The sequence below is a fragment of the Canis aureus genome, chromosome 1 (assembly GCF_053574225.1).
Source record: "Canis aureus isolate CA01 chromosome 1, VMU_Caureus_v.1.0, whole genome shotgun sequence".
Lineage (NCBI taxonomy): Eukaryota > Metazoa > Chordata > Mammalia > Carnivora > Canidae > Canis > Canis aureus.
In genome coordinates this window covers 43,432,123-43,451,778 of record NC_135611.1, presented here as the reverse complement: position 1 = coordinate 43,451,778, position 19,656 = coordinate 43,432,123, and the positions used below count along the sequence as shown (strand labels likewise).

Here is a 19,656-nt window from a genome sequence, read left to right as displayed (position 1 = left end):
AATTCTTGTAAAATAACATTTTTTTCACAAGAGAAAAGGGAATGTTTTCTAAAAAGTGAATGATTCACCACTCCTTTAGAATGCCTTCTCTCACCCACTAGACTTGCTTTTGTAGCACCCTATCTGTATTGTTCTTTCATAGTTTTTTTCACACTGCACTTAAATGACAATTTATTTAATTATGTCTCTTACTAAAATTGAGTCTTATGCATCATTATAGCCCCAATGCTTGGTATAAGTTCCTCCAAAATGCTTACTGATCAGAAGGAACTTAATAATTTAAATGGGAAAAATGGAAAGTTTCTTTAAATAAAAAATTAATTCCATCTGGCACTATTTAATCTTAATGTTAAATCTCTTCTACTTCCTAGATTGAAGCAAAAAGAAAAAAAAAAATTAGAAATTCTCTTCTAGGGCAGCCCGGGTGGCTCAGCGGTTTAGCGCCACCTTCAGTCCAGGGTGTGATCCTGGAGACCCGGGATCGAGTCCCACGTCAGTCTCCCTGCATGGAGCCTGCTTCTCTCTCTGCCTGTGTTTCTGCCTCTCTCTCTCTCTCTGTGTCTCTCATGACTGAATAAATAAATAATTACATCTTAAAAAAAAAAAGAAATTCTCTTCTATAAAAAACTTCTAATTATTGTTTTTAATTTGTAAAACCTTTAGAGTTGTATTCATTAGATTCATAGAAGAAGTTGTTTGCAGACTTGTGTCCCAAAGAAATATCTCTTCAATTATGTGGTTATACTTCAAGAGTCGGCAAACTACAGCCCATGACCAAATCTAGCCTGCCACCCGCTTTGTAGGTGGTGTATGTGGATTGATGTAAAAAGTACATATTATGAGAACTAGAGAAGGTATTTCTGAGGAAGTTATATCGATGCTGAGATTTATTGAGTGACTAGAGCACCTTAAAAAAATACAAAAGAGAAATAAGGAAGAATATTCCAGGTTTAACAAAGAACATTTGAGAAGATCTGGAGGTATGGCATAAATAAAAATTTGATACAGGGCCTTATCCTAAGGGAAAGGAAAGCCAGTAAGTAGAGATATGATATGAGCTGGTATTTGTTGTTAAAGATTTTATTTATTATTATTTTTTAGAGAGAGAGCAAGGGGAAGAACAGAGAGAGAGGAACAAGCAGACTTGTTGAGTGCTGAGTGTGGAACCCAACATGGGGCTCAATCCCATGACCCTGAGATCACCACCTGAGATGAAACCAAGAGGCGGATGCTTAATGGACCGAACCACCCATGCATCCCAAGTTGATGTTGGTTTTTAAGAGATCAGTCTAGGTGGTACATGAAGTACCCATTAAATAAATACTGACTCGAGAAAGACCAACATATCAGTCTGAGGAAGACTGGAGTTCAAGTTTCAAAGGGTACTAAAGCAGATTTCTTTCTCAGAACAAGCAGATCTTTTTATAGACATGTCAATTCACAGAATATGAGAAAAACAAAATCAAATTTAATGCTGCCTCATAGTACACAGCAGGAATAAAAGTGGAGGTGTTTTGATCACAAAGAGAATTAAATTCCAGGCTGTTTAGTTTGGGTGGTAAGGGGATAGTATTGCAATTTTACAATGTTGAGTGGGTAGGCATGGTCCTAGTACACACTGTTCCTCAAAAAACTGAGTCTTTTATCTGGTAAATATAATAGTTTTAGGATGTACAACAGGCCTAGTGCATGTGCTAGAGAGCTGGGCATTCTTCACTCCTTTTTAAAGGACCAGCTGGGTAGAGTATCTACTCTTTTTTCAAGTAGAAGGACATACAGAAGCTGAGGATTTAATTGCTTTGAAGATGATTGGACATTAAGTGATTAGAACGGCCAGATATTCAATGAATGGAGCCCAAGAACAATTCACCAGTCCTTGGAAGGCACATGTCTAACATGTCAATACATGCTTATATTTCATAGCCATGACACTGGTGCCTAAATTTGAATTGCTGTACTTCAGTCAAACTAGAGTAGCATCTTTGATAGTTAATGGTTGTAAGATTTGAATATTCAATAATCATCTAAAACAATGAAACATTTCAAGACAATAGTTTTGGATGGTAGTAAGTACATGTGGATGAAAGTTGTTTGAAAGGGCATGGGCCCTCAGCTGGGTTTTCCCCAGCAATTCTTACTAAACCAATGAGTTAAGAGATGGTACAAGTGAAAATATAGTAATGATTTGGCCTAAACTGATAGCAGTGGATGGGTTACTTAGTGACTCTTTGGAAATGGCAGATGTGGGAGAGAAGACTAAGAGGTTTTCTTAGATTTCTAGCTTGAACTGGGCAGGTGTTGATAGCTTTCAGTAGAATAGGAAATAGGGAGAAAGAAACTATTGGTACAATTAGGTGAGGAGAATGAAGATTATAAATTAAGTCCTGGATGTTAAATTTAAGGACCTATAAATCCTATAATGTAATTGCAGAGGTGATGGAAGGGCATATGACTTGGGAGTTCAAAAGAAATGTAAGAGTAAGAACTATGTTAGATTTGGGCACCTGGATGGCTCAATGAGTTGGGCATCTGAATCTTGGTTTTCTGCTCAATATTGAGATTGAGTTCCAAGTTGGACTCTGTGCCCTCAGCACAGAGTCAGCCTGAGATTCTCCTTCTCCCTCTGCTGCTACCTCCCACTCTCACATGCCTGTGCTCTATAAATAAATAAATAAATAAATAAATAAATAAATAAATAAATAAATAAATCTTTTAAAAAAGAAACATATGATTCATTAACTTGACTACAGTAAAGGAAATCACAGGGCTAGGTTGGATTGCCTAAGGACAAAGTGTAGAGAGAGACAAGAAAAAGGACAAGTAAAAAGAAGACTGTTGGTGGTGCAAGATAAATCTAAAGAATAGGGGTTTTAAAAGGAAATGGAAACTAATATTTTTTAAGGTGATCAGTAGTAGTGAATCTTTCTGAGTTTCAGGTAATATGCTAATTTAAACTTTACATAAGATTGTTTGGCAAGGGAGATTCTCAGCAACAATATTGGTGAAATGGGGAGAGAGAAATCCTGATTCTAATATGTTGGAGTGTCAGAAGTAAAAGAAGCCAGAAACTCTGAAAAACCCTGACTGTGGAAAAGGAGGAGGAAGACAGCATAGCAATTGAAAAGGAGAGGCTTTTCGTGGTGAATGGGGCTTACATATGTTTTAGTGATGATAGCAAGATGCCAGTGGAAAACTAAATGTGTGAATATTCAAGACGGAAGAGTAGGCTAGTCAATAGCACCAGGTTTCTGAGAAGTCATTAAGGTCTATTCCATGGCATCTGCAGAAAAGGAGAAAAGGTTTAATGTAGATGTGAAGTTGTATTAGTAGGAAGTTGAGCAAATTATATTTTATGACACTTATGGAAAATAGAAGGTGAGATCTTAATCTGAGGGCAAGTAGAAGTGTAATATTTTTAGATGAAAGAGACAGTTTTATGAGAGAGAAGAGTTGAAAATATCATAAAAAAAATTAAGGTACCTAATCAGGGAAATACAAATCAAAACCACAATGAGATAGCACTTTATACCAGCGAGAATGGCTAAAATTAACAAGACAAGAAACAACAAATATTGCCAAGGATGTGGAGAAAGGGGGAACTTCATGCATTGTTGGTGGAATGCAAACTGGTGCAGCCACTCTGGAAAATAGTGTGGAGGTTCCTTAAGAAGTTAAGAATAGAGCTACCCTATGACCCAGAAATTGCACTATTGGGTATTTACCCCAATGTTCATAGCAGCAATCTCCACAATAGCCAAACTGGGGAAAGAGCTGAGATGTCCACTGACAGATGAATGGATAAAGATGTGGTGTATATACACAATGGAATATTACTCAGCCATCAGAAAGGGTGAATACCTGCCATTTACATTGACATGAATGGAACTGGAGGGTACTATGCTGAGTAAATAAGTCAATTGGAGAAAGACTGTAGTAGCAGAAGTCAGACCATGGTAGCTTCCGGAGGTGAGGAAGTAGAGAAATTAAAGAGAAGGCTTTCAAGAAGTTTGATTTTGTTATGAAGGACAGATAGGACAATACTTTAAGAGAAATCAGATTAAGAAGTTTTTTGTCTGCCTGTTTGCTGGTTTGTTTGTTAAATAGGAGAAAATCTGAGCATTTTTAGCAGCTATTTTATTTTTCTATTTTAAAGATTGATTGATTGATTGATTACTGTTCCAGGATTTATAGACTGCTCAATCTACCAAAACTGGATCGCACAGGGATCAAGGGGTCTCCTTGCAGCAATGGAGATGCAACAATGGCACATAACTATGGGACCTACTTGCACAAGTACATGTTGCTTCTCTCAGAAGCTACTGGCCAGTAGATATAATACTTGAGCTCAGAAACTGAGGGATGGAAGTAAGAATTAACCCTGCTTACCACCATCATTCTCAGTGACCCACTTAAAGAATTTGTAGTTCCCATTTCTGCAAATCTGGGCTTCTGGGTTTATAGAGGTATTGAATACCAAGAGGGAATAAGCTTCTACCTGGGAGTGCAGCAAGAGTCCCATTCACTTTTAAGTTATGTTATCTTTTAGTGCTGTTTTCTACTCTGTGTATTAAATGGTCAATAGCACTTACATTCTGAGGACAGAGTGATGGCAAAGACTCAGACATCTCACAAATGAGAGTCTGTTTCACGCCATCCGTAGGTGTGTTATGGAGTCTATCAGGTGTGCTAGCTGAACATGAGGGGAATCTAGAATGAGCAGTACAGGAGTCCTCCATTATCTGGTTTTGCTTTCCATGGTTTCAGTTACCTGCCGTCAACAATGGGTCTGGAAGCAGATGATTCTTTCTCTGACGAAGTGTCAAAAGGTCAATTGCAGCCTAACACTATGTCACAATATCTACATCATTCAGCTCACTTCATTTTACCCTATAGGCATTGTGTCATTTCACTTCATCATGGGAAAAAGGGTGAGTGCAGTACAGTAAGATATTTGGAGAGAGAAACCACATTCACAGAACTTTTATTAGAATATGTCATTATAATTGTTCTATTTTATTATTAGCTTTGTTGTTAATCTCTTACTCTGCCTAATTTATAAATTAAACTTTATCATTAGTTTGTACATATAGAAATAACATAGTATGTATAGGGTTTGGTATTACGCACAGTTTCATACATCCACTGGGGGTCTTGGAATGTATTCCCCATGGATAAGGGAGGACTACTATAGTGGAGAATATGAATTTCAGTCTTTTTTTTTAATTTATTTTTTATTGGTGTTCAATTTACTAACATACAGAATAACCCCCAGTGCCCGTCACCCATTCACTCCCACCCCCTTCCCTTCTCCCCTTCCACCAACCCTAGTTCATTTCCCAGAGTTAGCAGTCTTTATTTTGAGTGGCAGACCAGTGCAACAGCAGGGGCTTTATTTTGTTCCACTACCCTTTTACCCTTTTCTTTCTTGAGAAGAAAGAATTATTAAAATATATATCAATATCATAATAGTAATTATCCATGTGTGGGAGCATGTTACTGATAAATTCTTTCTTCTCAATCCACTTTTCTAAATTTTAATGTATCTGCATTTAATATGTACTATTTTTTGGGAGTACATGAAATTGTAAAGAGGTATCCAAGAATAATTGAGGCATACAAATACATGTAAAAAATAAGTCTTTTGAGTAATATTTCTATTCTTGCGTAAGACCAAAGGGGAAAAAACAATTCTTGGAAATTAGTAAGGAGAGATGCTCTTTCAATGACTTTTTTTTTCTTTTAATGATTTTGATGGATGGAAGGTTAGAAACTGGATGCTGTCATCACTTGCAGCTTCTTTTAAGAAATAGGAGATTTCAAATGCATTAGGATTATTGTATCTTTACAAACATCCCCCAAAAGTCAATTCACCCTAAATTGTGATTTAAAGTGTAGAGAATCAAGTTAATTCCAGGATTTAAAATCTTCCAAATTGGGATTTATTTAAGCTGGGAGTTTTCATTAGGATAAGCAGATATATTAGATGTCAAAATTTCTTAGTCACTTTAACCTAGACTGGAAACTCTACCAATATTGGGGTATTTTTAATTTGTCCTCTGAAATGGTTGAAGTTAATGTACTAAACTAGGGAAAAATTATTTAACTTTGGGCTTCAGATTTGGTATACGTACTACACTCTTTTCCATTTCTATACTTCCTATACATTTTCATGGAAAATAAAAAAGGGCCAACGTTCTTCTAAGACCTTCCTCCTAGCTTTATTAACCTAAGTGTCATCAAGTAATAGCTGGCTTCTGAAGTTACTAAACTAGTGCAGACATGGAGAAGCCATATGCTTTATGATGCCAAATTGAGAAACAGGTATCTTAGCTGTTCCTGAATAGTTTTAATTTTGAATATATTCTCTCATTTGTAGAAACCATTTGAAAGACCTAGAGATAGCTTGAAAAATAGTTAATAAGTGTATAACAGGATATAAGTTATAATTATTTAAACAATATAGTCACTAAATATGAAGTATCATTAGCTAGAAATGCCAAATATCATGACCTGAGTGGAAGGCAGATGCTTAACCAACTGAATGACCCAGGGGCTTCAATCACTAGTGAAACTTTAAAGACTTCTAATGAAAACCCAGAAATCTGTCAAGGAACTCTCAAATGTTAATCAGAAAGAAAAAAAACACAATGTTAGGGAAAGAATAACAAAATGTGTATAATTCCATTATATGACTCCATTTTTCACATTTCCTTTTGCCAGTTTATATTTTTTATTGTTAAAGTTATAGTAGATGTTAATACACATTTATAAATTAGAATTTGATATCTTTTCTCAACACTTAGCCAGACATTGTCTATGATTTTATGGAATTTTCATAATTACTTACAACATTTTTAATAATATTCCATTTTGTTGATATAGCTGCCTTTCTGCCCCTTAATATGAGACCTCTGGGGTCCTCCCCCCATCTTATATTTGACTATTAATAAAGATAGACTGGATATCTCCATGAATATAGCTTTTTGCCTTCTCTATATCATTTTATTGGGATAAATTCCTCATAGTATTATTGTGGGAACTTGTGTAAACAATCATGAAGCTGGCTGGAGGAATTCGAGAGTAAGAAGAATAAACCATTTAAATGGACTCTCTTAATTATGTACAAATACTTCCTATGCTTAGACAATAGCTGACTGAAAGACATCCAGCTATTACATTAACTGTTCTAGACTTCTCTCAATTATGAAACCTAAAACAAAATGTTCACTATACAAATGGTCTTGACAGAACAGTTAATTATTTCTAGGAGAAAATAATAGTTTTTTTTTTTTTTAACATTTACTTGCTCTTTAGTCACTAAATAGTATTTTGAGTGAGATAGATGCATTATTCCTTTATTAAATCCCTTTACAAACAGTGGAAAGGAAATATTCTTTTATTAGCAAATAATATGATTGTATTCTTCACATGGAGGGAGCCTCGCTCGGTGGGTAAGGCATACATTCTGGAGTTACACTGCTTTGATTTGAACTCAAGCTCCACCATGTACATACATGCGTACATTTACATACATATACATTTAATGTATTTTTCTTGGGGCACCTGGGTGGCTCAGTCAGTTAAGCATCTGCTTTTGGCTCGGGTCATGATCCCAAGTTTCTGGGATCAAGCCTCACATCCAGCTCCCTGCTGGGCGGGGAGACTGTTTCTCCCTCTCTCCTTCTGCATGCCGCTCTCCACTGCTTGTTCTCTCTCTTTCTCCCTTCCTCTCTGTCATATAAATAAATAAAATATTTAAAAATATTTTTTCTTAATATATAATATATAAATATAAAATCTTAGTGCACACACAAAGACACAAGATGTATAATACATTTTTATACTTACGATCTACCTAAGACCTTAAGAAACTTTTGGCCTGACTCCTTATTGCCAGAAAGAAAACTTTTAACTCATTTATAGCTAACAACCATATTCAGCAAGGTACCTTATTCAGTTACAGAGGAATACATTTTGCAAGCAATTTATATTAGCATTTGTTCCAGGAAATTGTTTTGCTCAAAGCCAGACAGCCTTTGGCTGATTTATTCAACTTTTCTTTTGCAATGTTTAAGATAAGCAAGTGTACTTGCTCTTAAAATACTCATGTTAAACTTATTAACACATTACATGAAGCTATTTTCTCAATTTTATTTGAAATACACCCCAATTTATTGTCTGTAAAAATCTTTATCCTAGCTAAAGAATATACCCTGGGCTCATCTCTATGCATACATGAAATAGGTTTCTCTACCAATTAGTCCTAAATCAGTACCTCAACTGTCAGGAGATCAAGCCTACTCTGATGAGCTGACTCAGAGCATGCAATTTTGTTCTTTAGTGGATATACAGAATTTTTTCATTTTGAGAAGTGGGTAGAGAGCATAATCTCGAAACTCATTATCATACATATTTTCAAAAAGCTCGTTTAAAAAAAGATATTCATAACAGATGAACAGTCTCTTCATTTCTGTGAATCAGTTGGTTCTCAATTTCTTCTGAAGCAAATATCCTTCTAATAAAAGATACAAATCCTGTCCTCCACAAATGCATACATGTTCATAAATGCCTGCTAATGTACACAATTTATAGGATTCCTAGAACTCTTCAAAGTTTATCTGTCAACTCCCTCTGGGTTCTTGAAATTGGTTAACAAGTTCAGTTCAAGGGCAGCCCGGGTAGCTCAGCAGTTTAGCACCACCTTCAGCCCAGGACCTGATCCTGGAGTACTGGGATCGAGTCCCATGTCAGGCTCCCTGCATGGAGCCTGCTTCTCCCTCTGCCTGTGTCTCTGTCTCTGTCTCTCTCTCTCTCTCTCTCTCTCTCTGTCTGTCATGAATAAATAAATAAAATCTTAAAAAAAAAGTTCTGTTCAAGATATGTCAAAAACTACTTCCAGGCCCATAGAAGTGCTGTTTACCTTGAAGATACTGTGACATTTGCACCAATAGGTTTATTTTTACTGATTTTCTTTTGTCATAATGACAACTGCCTGAATTAAGACACATTCCAAAAAACTCCTTGCTTTAGCTATCCTAAGGCAGTTGCTTCAAGTTTTGTTCATTACATCATAAAGGATCCCCTTCAGGATAAATTTCAAATGAATAATTTTTAGGACTTAAAAATCAGAAATTACTTGGCTTTGCCTGGATGAATGGTTTGCCTTAATGCATGATTTGCCTTTATTTTAGGAGCACTCTGAATAATGCATCCATTCGTGTTTCTTTTTAAAAATCTATAGCTAGAAAACTAAAAGTCAAATCTGAGACCCTTCGCTCTTCTGTGTTTGAAGTGTAAGACTGTGTTTTTGAGAACTAACATAATTACTGGCTCCCCTTGATTTCCTCCTAGCTTTATCATCTATTTTTTATTTACATTTTTCTGTTTAGAAGTCCTTTAACAAATGTTACATAACAATGCCAAGGGCAGCCAGGGTGGCTCAGCGGTTTAGCGCCGCCTTCAGCCCAGGGTGTGATCCTAGAGACCTGGGATCGAGTTCCGTGTTGGGTTCCCTGCATGGAGCCTGCTTCTCCCTCTGCCTGTGTCTCTGCCTCTCTCTCTCTCTCTCTCTCTCTGTCTCTTATGAATAAATAAATAAATAAAATCTTAAAAAAAAAAAAAAAACAAAAAAACAATGCCAAGAAGGAGGACACAAAAGAAAAAAGAAGGGGAAAAAAAGTTTTTTAATTATTATTTTTCTTTATATTCAACTTCTTTCAAAGCAAGCAATTAATTAATTCTGATTTATACTTTAAAGTTTTATAAGACTTTAGAAAAATTAGAATAAAAGGAAACAAGTAATACTTCTTTTGTTAATCCATGTATTCCATTGAGGGGTTGCTAAAGCTTCATTCTCTTTTTTTAGCTCTAAAACATTTTAAACATCTTATTACTAAAACTTCCAAACAGGGGCACCTGGGTGGCTCAGCAGGTTAAGTGTCCAACATGCGGTTTCAGCTCAGGTCATGATCTTTTGGTTGTGGGATGGAGCTCGGCATCAGCGTGGAGTCTGCTTCAGATTCTCTTTCCCTCTCCCTCCTGTTCTCTCTCTCTCTCTCTCTCTCTCTCTCTAAAATAAATAAATAAAACTTAAAAACAAAAGCAAAACAAAAACTTCCCTGGGTGGCTCAGGGGTTTAGCGCCTGCCTTCAGCCCAGGGCATCATCCAGGAATGCCGGGATCGAGTCCTGCATTAGGCTCCCTGCGTGGAGGCTGCTTCTCCCTCTGCCTGTGGCCTGTGTCTCTGCCTCTCTCTCTCTCTCTCTCTCTTTCTCATGAGTAAATAAATAAAATCGTAAAAAAAATTTCCAAACATACAGAGAGTTGAGAAAGTGGTATCATGAGCGTTTCATAAGCCTATCACCTGGATTTTAAAGTTGTTAATATTGTGCTATATTGCTTCTTTTACTTTTTTTCTGCTAAAGTATTATAGAGTAAATAATAATTAACAGTATCTCACTCTTAGTATGTATCTCTGAAAAGTAAGGACTTATTTCTATATAATAACATAATATTTTTCACATCTAACAGAAATCATAATAACCTCCCAATATTACCTAATATAGAGTATCAGTTCAAATTCCCCAGTTATCCTCCTCCCAAAAATACCTTTTATAACTCCCAAACTTCTTAACCTCAGAAGGTATAACATAAAGATACTCAAAGTTCCTCTTCACCTGTGTTTAGCCATTTCCTTTACCTTTAAACACTAACATGCATGGATCCAGCTAAATGGCAAATAAAAATGAAGTGATGGGATTGATCCTGCTGTGTGATTCCATTTAGTAGCAAGAGTTAACTCTAGTCTATTTAGGTTATTAATAAAAATTATTCTCTAGGAAAATTTCAACTTTTGATGTTACTATAAAATAAGATGCTAAGATGTTTTAATATAAAATATTCAGAAGTTCTATTAATTAAAATTGAGGGCATTGATTTTCAATATGGGCTCACTGTATCACAAAGATTATTTACTTATTTACAATATTTATAACTTTGAAATAAGAAAAGCTTTTCTTCCAGCTCTTTCAAGAATGCTAAACATTGTCACCCTTTTAACATTTGTTTATGTTCTGGACCTCCTTTTAAAACAATTGGATTCTGTCCTAGTAATTTACACCATTCCTTGTATATTCCACTATTGAAGATAGTCTAGTTCTTTTATGGACTTTAGAAATAATTGATATAAATTTCTTTTTAAAAATTTTCTTTTAGGAGCATTACCTCATCATAAACATTGCCTAATTTTATAAAGCATCTGTAGATCAGGGATCTGGCATATGTAGTTTTATTTTTAAAAACAAATTTCCAGTAAATGCAGTTTTCAGTTTACACTTATGAAGTCAAAATGTCAAGATGACTCAAAAACAATACATTAAATTACAAGTGAACTTTACAGATTTGATTTGGTAAAGATAGCACAAGATTCAATGAGACTGTGTGTCTCTGATATGACTGAGTGAGCAATCAGAGATCATTCAGGAAGATAACGTCAAAGGCCAGATCCACACCACTTATGCAAATACCTGAGGGTGGAATTAATCTAATAGAATGAAACATTTTCCTAAAAAAGAAAAAATGTCAAAGCATGTGGGAAATGTTACTGAAGTGTCTCCTCTAATGAAAATTTCACTGAAGAACAAACTGTGGAAATGCATGCACTTAAGAATAAGGCAGAGAAAAATCAGTCACTACACACAGGTCCCAGGGAAAATACCACTTCTGACTGGGTTTCTTTTTGGTCAGGTGAATGGAAGTGTTTAAACACAAAGATTGAAATTACCTTTAGCAATATATTAGATCTTAATGTTTATCACACATGAGCATCCTTTTCCAGAATGGATTGGAACAAGAAATTCTCATATCCAGAAAACATTGATTTGATAACGTTGAAAATTTATTCTGGAGAATTAGAAACTTGGAATATGTGGTACAGATTTTGAAATTGAGATGTGATCTCACAGGATGTTGGGTTGCTTAGTGGTTGAGCATCTGCCTTTGGCTCTGGTGGTGATCCTGGGAGCCTGGGATCCAGTCCTGTATCAGGCTCCCTGTAGGGAGACCTGTTTCTTCTGCTGCCTATGTCTCTTGCCTCTCTCTGTGTGTCCCTCATGAATACATTTTTTAAAAAAGTCATATCTCAGGCAAAAATCAATCAATCAATCAATCTTTCAGTACTCTGGAAATTAACCAAAGACTTGGGACAACCCACGAAGCATTTATTCAAGAGAAACAACTGAATCTTGGTTAAGAACAGTGGGCTGTTCCGCGTTTTAACTTGCTTTTTCCCAGCTTGTTCTTTCCAGTTCCATGGCAGTCTTGAAAATCAGCAGTCTTGAAACCAGGGTATCTGTGAAAACCGACAGCCTGTCACTGGAGAAGTCAAAGCAGGTTTTGTCAAAGAAAAAAATAGAGCTGGACAGCAGAGTGATAAATCTACATATTGGGCAACAGACAGCACATGAGTTTGATTCCTGAAAGAAGAAAAACAAATGAGGTTAGTCCTACAATCAAATTTTGGGGGAGGACAAATTCCAGAGCTGAGAGAGGGATCCTAAACAGTGCATAGAGAGAGTTCAGGAGAGTTCAGAGTTCTGGGGGCTAAGGCAGCTACAAGTTGCTACACAGTTCTAACACAGAAGGAACCAACATTTTCTGACTTTGGGGTGGATACAAATAATAAAATAGTACACGTTGATAAAATTTATTTCATAAAAATGAAGGACTTGTGTTCTTTAAATACACATTAAAAAATGAAAAGGCAAGCCAAAGTTGAGAGAAAACATTTTCCAATACATGCATCTGATAAAGGACTTTTGTTTAGATTACATGAACTCTTGAGTCTCTATAAGAGGAAGATAACTCAATTTTTGTTAAAGTGGCAAAATATTTGAGATATTTTGAGAAGATATATCACAAAAAAATAATATAAATGGTTAATAAGCACAATGAAAGTTGCTTAGAGTCTTTAGCCTCAGAAAAATGTAAATTAATACTCCAGTAAGATACACTATACATCCACTAGAACCAATAAAATGCTAAAATCATAGAAAACAACAAGTATTGATGAGGACGTGGAGTAAGGGAAACTCTCATATGGTGCTGGTGAAATTTTAAATGCAGCCACTTTGGAAAAGAATTTTACAATTTCTTGTGGAGTTCAACATAGACTTACCATAGAATCCAGGAATATTGTTCCCAGTTCTTTTTTTCCTATTTAGTTGGAAATCTTTTTGGCAAGTTATTGTAATCTAAGCCAATTTGTTTTGTATGTGAATGGAGATTTGCTAGAAAGCTTTTGTGGTGTCTCCTGAAATTCTAGAAAGATTTCATTATTCATGCCATTAGGAAGGAGAAGGTTGGACATAGCCAGGCTTTAGGAGCTTCCCAGAACTAAGAATTTCAAAGCCTTTGACACTTTTATCTTATTCTGCTCTCTCTGTGAATTGGTCATATGTCTTGCCCACCATATGACAGAATAGAGCTTTTAAATTTTACTTCTTAACTGGTTTAGCTATCTGAGAGATAGTGGCCTTTCTCAGGATCCCTCCCACAAAATCCTTTGGGAAGGGCTACTGGATTTGCTTGATCAGATACACTCTCCTAGACCAACAGAGATATGACTTTTTTTTTTAATTTATTCATGAGAGACACAGAGAGAGGCAAGAGACATAGACAGCAGGAGAAACAGGCTCCCCACAGGGAGCCTGATACAGGACTGGATCCCAGACTCCCAGGATCACCACCAGAGCCAAAGGTAGATGCTCACCACTGAGCCACCCAGGCATCCTGTGAGATGATATTTGATGCAGTGATGGTTCCTGCCATAATCATGTGGGTAGGTAGTCAGGGGGAGAGAATGTGGTTTTCAAAACAGCAGGGGTTTTGCAGACAAAATAGTGTGTCCCATACATTCGTACTATAAAAGGTAAGGGAGCTATTCATCTTTGGTTCCCATCCTCCAGTAGCTAATTAACTGTGGCAATTTCTGGGTTTACTTTTTCCCCTAGTGTGTGATTGACATTCTATTTTACATTACAAAAAGAAAAAGAGAAGCATAACATGTTGAGAAAAGCAAACATAAGAGAGAGAGGGAAAGAGACTTGGCATTGAAATCCATGATTGCAGTTTGTTTGATTTGCTTCTAAAGCCTGTCTTCTTCCCTGTTTGGGATTTCCTTGAGATAGTTCTATAATCAACTCCTACAGTAATATTGGAAACCTGGCTCAAATGAACTACTGTTGAGAATGAATATAGGGACCACTCTATCCAAATCTGCTATTAAAGATTTAGTGGGATCTCTTGTGTCCCTTCTCTACTTGGGGCCCTTTGGCTTTTGATGAGTACTTGGAGATGGAGGACAGAGTAGGTAGGTTTGAATATTCAGTATGTCAAGTGGATAAGGCAGTGGGAGTCTGCAATCTGAGTTTTAACTCTTTGTTTTTTCCCTTCATTTGTGAAATTTCCATCAATTGTGGCCACTTCTATCATATTGGAAGAGTCTCTTACAATCTGAGGTAGATAACCTTGGATTGCAACTTAGTTCACTGCCTAATGTTTAGCTGGATGTTTGTTGATAAGACATTCATACTAGAAGAAGATACCCTAATTTCCAAAACTTTTCATCTGTACATGTGTGTATGTCTGTATTTGTGTTTTTGCTATAAGACTATATGTGATTCCCCCCAAATCCCAGGTTCTACAAAAAATCAAGCACTATAGATAATAGTGCTTATTAATAAGATAAAATTGGGGACAGATCACTCAAAAACCCAAAAGACCTGTGGAATTTTGTAACTAGAGCACTAGCAAAAGCAATAACCTTTCTAATAATAGTATGATGGAGGTTCAATTTCTACACAGTATTTGTACCTAGGATCAGAGTAAGTCAATCCATTATAGCCTTAAGCCTGAGGCTCATGTTTCCTCATCAAGATATAGTCTTGGAGGACATTTAATTCTCTATCAAGAGACTATTTTCATATAAGTTTAAAATCTGATCCAAGAGATAGCTGTCTTCTTTAACCATTGTTTTAATATGGAGAAATATTTTTGCAGCTTCTCCATCTACAATCACAGCCTTGCCAGATAGCTTACCATATGGAAAACCCAGTGCTTTGTGATGCTAATAAATCAGCCACTACTCCATGAATTCTAGTGCACTTCTGTAGATTTTCAGTGTTTTTCTTGTGATTTTCAGATGTTGCTAGAGCTCTTTTTCTTCATTTGAGAAAGTTTATTCCTATAACTTCAAAACATGAATGTGCTGGGAAAAATCCCAAATGATCTTGTAAGACTTTCTACCACTATAATTTTATCTCTTGATCATGTATGAGGTAATTACATCAAAGTAGTAGAAAAAACTTTATGTGTATATATTTCTCTGAGGTTACAAAGAGTTTGTCTTCAGACTTTAACAGTCCCTGATGGAAAGTCTGTTTGGAGTGGGGGGAAGGGGGGGCTACTGGGCAGAGTAATTATTTTGACTTTCTTTCTTTCTCTTTCTTTCTTTCTTTCTTTCTTTCTTTCTTTCTTTCTTTCTTTCTTTCTTTTCTTTTCTTTCTTTTCTTTCTTTCTTTCCTATTTTTTTATTTTGAGTTCTGACCAATCAGTTGATTAGCAGCTGTTTGGAGCAAGGTGTGGTAGGTTTTTCCAACATATTCCTGTCTCTAGCCCGTGTCTTTCCAGGCTGGGTAGTCGAATTGCCTGTTAAAATCTCCTTCACTTTGATGGTTCTCTATAATATCATATTATGTCCTTGAGCTGGAAAGTGCACATTCTTCTTGGTATCTCTTGTCAATCTCAACCGAAGTTTATCGTACCTTGTTGCTATCCTTTGTGGATTTTAATAGGAGTTTTTAGTTTCCCTTACTTTCAGTGTAGACGGAGTTTTGTTTCCTATTCAGGACTTTTCATTTTCATTTACATTTTCACCAGTGGATTTCCTAATTTCTCTCTTGTAAGGATTACATGAGTGCTTTATGTAAAGATCATTAACTCATCGTCATGCATTTTGTCAATACTGTCTATCAATTTGGTCTTTATTTTTGAACAAACATGATACCCTGAACACCTTTCTCTGGGATTCCCAAGACCGTTCGGCCATTTGGCTTCTGTTATGTACTAGCTCCAGCCTTAGTTCTTCCTGTCCTAATTGTAGTCAACAACAATTTATGTTTCAGCCTTCCCACCACCTGCCTTTAGATAAGCTGAGGCTTACCTATAAGCCTGATTTTTTATCAGCAAAGACCATCTTTAATCATAGAGTCTCTGGCATTCTGGAAATCCCACAATTCATAAACATATCCATTTCTGCAGCTAGCTTTCATAGACTCAAAGTGAAGGCTATAAGCAGTAGGGACTTCTGACTGCAGTGATACAGGTGAACCCTGGAGTTCTATCTCCTCTTGGTCAGCAGCTTTGGATCTAGGATCTATTTTTTCCATAACATACCTTGCAAAAGCCACCATGTATGCTACCGTACTTAAATGGCTAATTTCTATTTTACCTAGACCGTAAGAGAGATCAGAGATTTGTTTTTCCTGCATGGCTTTACCTCTTGGAATCACTCTAAAGCTACAAGACTCAAAGCTCTTCAGTAACTATAATATCCAAATTACAAGTGTCAGAAATGGAAACCATTCATCACCTTGAAACTTGGATTGTTTACTTTCCAAATCAGATTAGGCAAAAGTCTTATGTCTCCCTGCAGTCTCTCGGCACAGGGGCACACCTAGGATATATGAGGCTCTGGTTAATATTTTTTGTGGGGCTTTAACCCTATTAAAAAATCAATTTAAAATGTTTTACATGAGTTTGCCTCTACTTGCTAGATGGAATGCTGCACCATTCATGATACTTCTAATAAAGCCAATTAGAAAAATACCAAAAAAAAATGTTTTACAAAATTCATGGGTACATATGAAGTATAGTGATCTCCCCAAAAATATTTTAAACATCTTGAAAAATAAGACTTAAATAGTTGTTTATTATACAGTCAATGCACATAAAAATTCTTCGTTTGGAGTGAGTTACCCCAAATTAGCATGTTAGTACCATTCTGGTTATCTGATGTGTGATTCTACAAAAGAAACATGCCCTATTCCGCAGAAGTAATCTGGTTGCCAGCCTGCCTCCTGGAACTGGGACCCACCAGAGAGACTCAGGAAGCCCCATAAATAAAAGCTGGGAAGCTCCTGGGAAATATGGTCCACTCTGTAATAGGCTAGAGGATCAAAGAACACTGCAAAAAGAAGAAACAAAGACCAAGAGCCACATGGGTTCTGATCCAGGTTCAAGGCACCTTATCCAGGATAGCATTCCCAGTGGTGGCCATCCTACACACTGAGTTGTAAATTTCAGGAAAGTTAACCCAAAGTGTGGAGTCTTATGTGACATGTGGCCCAGAGCAGTGATCCATCTGCCTGAGCGAGGGCAGAATTATCCCAGTAAAGACACACTAAAGGTCTGTTTCTCATCACCTACTCCTTGAACTGGTTTGGGAGTTAGTGTCTTTCAAACTTTGGAATCATAAATATATTTAAGTAACCTGAAGTAGTAATAGGAGTCTATAAAAAGGCTGCTGCTCTGATTTTGCTTTAGATCTTTGCTATTCTAGTTTCTCCTTCCCTCCTGAGGTGTTGCTGCTAGCAATTCTCCCACACTCTTCCTTTATCCCAACCTTCTCAGCCCAAAGCAGGAAAGATCTAATTTGCTTAGTTACTCACCATCTGCTATGAGATGTTCTCATTCAGTCATCCGTGGCCAGTATAGCAAGATTGGTGTCCCTACAAGCCCACTGCCATCTTTCTCAAAGGAAATTATGTACCCAGCAGACACTGTGAGACTTCATGATCTGTCCAGTGCAAGCCTTTAGATACATTTTACCAGACTGTCTTTGAAAAAGGTATTCCCAATTTACCTTGCCACCAGAAATGTGTGAGACAACCACTCTTAGAATATTTGTCAACAGTGAGGAGATCCATTCTTTTAAAAATGATCGGCTAAGATGATAGACAAAAAGACTAGAATATTGTTTAAATATACAAATGCAATTTCTTAGTAGTAATACTGCCCAGTTCACCATATACTGGTTAATCAACTAAACTTTCTTGATGAATAATTGCTTTTGGTCCTTTACTCCTTTATCAATTTAGAATTGAATGCTTTCCATATCCATTTGTATGAGCTAACTATAACTTGAAGATATTGGTCACTTGTTTGTTATATTTATGGTGGATCTCTTCTTCTACCTCTTCTCCTTCTTCTTTCTCTTCCTTTCCTTCTCCTTGCTTTTAAACTTTGAATAAGTTTGTCTTTTGATGAACAGAATTTCAGAATTTTTCTTTTTCTTTTTCTTTTTTTAAACAGAATTTTTTAAAAGGTTTTATTTATTTATTCATGAGATGCAGAGAGAGAGAGAGAGAGAGAGAGAGAGAGGCACAGGCACAGGCAGAGGGAGAAGCAGGCTCCATGCAGGGAGCCCGATGTGGGACTTGATCCTGGGTCTCCAGGATCACGCCCTGGGCTGAAGGCAGGCACTAAATCACTGAGCCACCCAGGGATCCCCAATTTCAGAATTTTTCAAATAATTAAAGCTATTAATATTTTCTCTATAATTTATTCCATCACTTTGGCTCTTAAAAAGTGATCCTTTTCTGTTTCATAGATTGGCTAAACATTTTGAATTCCTCATTTTAAAATTGTCTTTATTTAAAATGTTTATTTAAACTAATAGGTACAGAGAGCACATTGGTTGTTGCCAGAGGTGGGGGTATGGTGAAATGGGTGGTGGTCAAAAGATACAAACTTCCAGTTATAAAATAAATATGTGGGACGCCTGGGTGGCTTAGTGGTTTAGCACCTGACCCTGGCTCAGGGCGTGATCTGCTGTCTCAGGATCAAGTCCCACATCAGGCTCTCTGTCTGGAGCCTGCTTCTCCCTCTGCCTACGTCTCTGCCTTTCTCTCTCTGTGTCTTTCATGAATAAATAAATGAAATATTTTATAAATAAATAAATATGTTCTGAGGATGTAATGTACAGTATGGTGACTAGAGCTGATAATACTGAATTGTATATTTGAAAATTACAAGAGAGTAGATCTTAAAAGTTTTCATCACAAGAAAAAAGAATTTGTAACTATGTGTGGTAATGGATGTTAACTATACTTGTGGTGATCATTTTGCAAAATATACTTATATTGAATCATTATACTGTTATACCTAAAACAAATATAATGTTACATGTCAACTGTATCTCAGGAAAAAGCTTATTCTCTAAAAAAAGTTAAATAAATAATTCTGGAATTACATGTTCAGTGAAGTAAGAATCTAAATTAATGTTTTGAACAAAAAAGTACTCATTTTCTATATGCATTATTAATTGAAATATCTTGTTCCATTTATTTATAATGTCATTGTTTTTAGTTACATATTTTTATATAAAATAATGTTTGTGTCTCAAGAGCAGATAAAGAATGGTCTAGATTGGGGTAAAATGTTAATGTATATGGTTACTTAATACACTGAATCAAAATTGACATGAGTTTAATTTTATTTCATAATCAACTGAACATTTCAAATTAAACAGATCGACTTAAAAAGTCCTTCGTTTTTGCTTTAATTTCACATTTCATACATTGCACAGTATTTATAAGA

At 36.1% G+C, this 19,656-nt stretch overlaps 1 long non-coding RNA gene across 1 annotated transcript in view; it reads right to left on the bottom strand.

The window, feature by feature from the left end:
- Positions 1 to 12,197: 12,197 nt before the first annotated feature.
- The window catches only part of LOC144313820 (uncharacterized), an 85,659-nt gene continuing 78,200 nt past the window's right edge, over positions 12,198 to 19,656 (bottom strand). The window contains exon 3 of the long non-coding RNA XR_013379436.1: positions 12,198 to 12,349. This is a non-coding gene — a long non-coding RNA (uncharacterized LOC144313820). The remainder of the gene's footprint in view (positions 12,350 to 19,656) is intronic.